Raw genomic sequence first — 1656 nt, 5'->3', positions numbered from 1 at the left:
TAACTAGCCCTTTAATTATAAGAATAACTAGCCCTTTAATTATAAGAATAACTAGCCCTTTAATTATAAGAATAATAAGTAGGCTAAGTAGTACTATAACCTATAAGTTACTATTAACTTTCTTAAATAGTATTCTAATAAGTTTAAAGTTAAGAACTAGTATAAAGTTAATATAGATATTTACTTTACTATTAGGGTAGAATTCTATTACTAACTTACTTTTAAAGTAGGCTATAATTAATATAGCCTACTAGCTAGGTTAACTAAGGAGAAATAATATATTATACTCTAGCCCTTTTCTAGTACTTAATAAATTAGCAGCTATAAAGTTTACTATAGAGGGCTTAAGTTCTATTATTAAACTACCTTTAAAGTAGGCTGTAATTAATACAGTCTACTAGCTAGTTTAATTAAGGAGAAATAATATATTATACTTTAACCTTTTTTTTAACTTTAATAGTCTAGTCTTCTAAGATAAGTAAGAGAAGGTTAAGTTAATCTAGATAAAATATAAAGCTAGAATAGTATAACGCTTTAAAGCAATAATATTAGAATCTAATATATAGATAATACTTATTAATTAGAAGTAAGCCTTTAATTAGTATCTTTACTATAAATACTTAGTTATTAAAGAATACAAGAGGACTAGAAACCTAATAGCTGCTAATATTATTATATTTAATAATTAATATATAAGAACGTGCATTAACTTTATACTTAAGCTAATATATTATAATTACAGTACGTAGAACCTTATACCTACTAAGTTATAGGACTACCTTAATAGTAGTAAGAGTTAAACCTTATACCTACTAAGTTATAGGACTACCTTAATAGTAGTAAGAGTTAGACCTTATACCTACTAAGTTATAGAACTACCTTAATAGTAGTAAGAGTTAGATCTTATACCTACTAAGTTATAGAACTACCTTAATAGTAGTAAAAGTTAGATTTTATAAGACTAGATTAATAAGGTTAAGTAGTTAAATATAATTAGTACCTTGCGTCTATATAATATTTAGTATATATACCTTTAGTACTAATTATATTTAACTACCTAATCTTATTAATCTATAGCTATAGTACTTATTATGTTTAACTACCTAACCTTATTAATCTATAGCTATTTACATTCTAAGGGTTCTGTAAATAAGATAGTTTAAATATACTATTTAGTATTACTTTCCTTATAAGCAGCTTTCTAAAGGTCTAATTTCCTATACTCTTAATAATCTAGATAGATAGAGGGCCTAAAGTTATTTCTACTATAGAGATAGTTTTACTAGAGCCTTATTACTAGAAAGTTAACTTCTACTAAGTGTAGGTATCCTAGTAGTCTTAATTGCACTAAAATAAAAGATCTAGTTAGAAGATATTATATTACAGAATATAATAGTCTTTATAGTAGACTTAGTAGTAATCTTTATAGCACTAATATAAGAGCTATACCTAGGGGTAGTAGGTTTAACTAGGACTAGATATTTGTAATATAGAGCTATTACTAGAATAATAACTTAAAGAGCTAGTTACTCCTAGGGGTAGTAGGTTTAACTAGAACTAGATATCTATAATATAGAACTATTACTAGAATAATAACCTAGAGAGCTAGTTACTTCTAGCAGTAGTAGGTTTAACTAGGACTAGATATCTATAATA

Source organism: Dothidotthia symphoricarpi (assembly GCF_010015815.1).
Source record: "Dothidotthia symphoricarpi CBS 119687 unplaced genomic scaffold P153scaffold_9, whole genome shotgun sequence".
Taxonomy (NCBI): Eukaryota; Fungi; Ascomycota; class Dothideomycetes; order Pleosporales; family Dothidotthiaceae; genus Dothidotthia; species Dothidotthia symphoricarpi.
Note: the sequence above shows the minus strand (reverse complement) of the source record.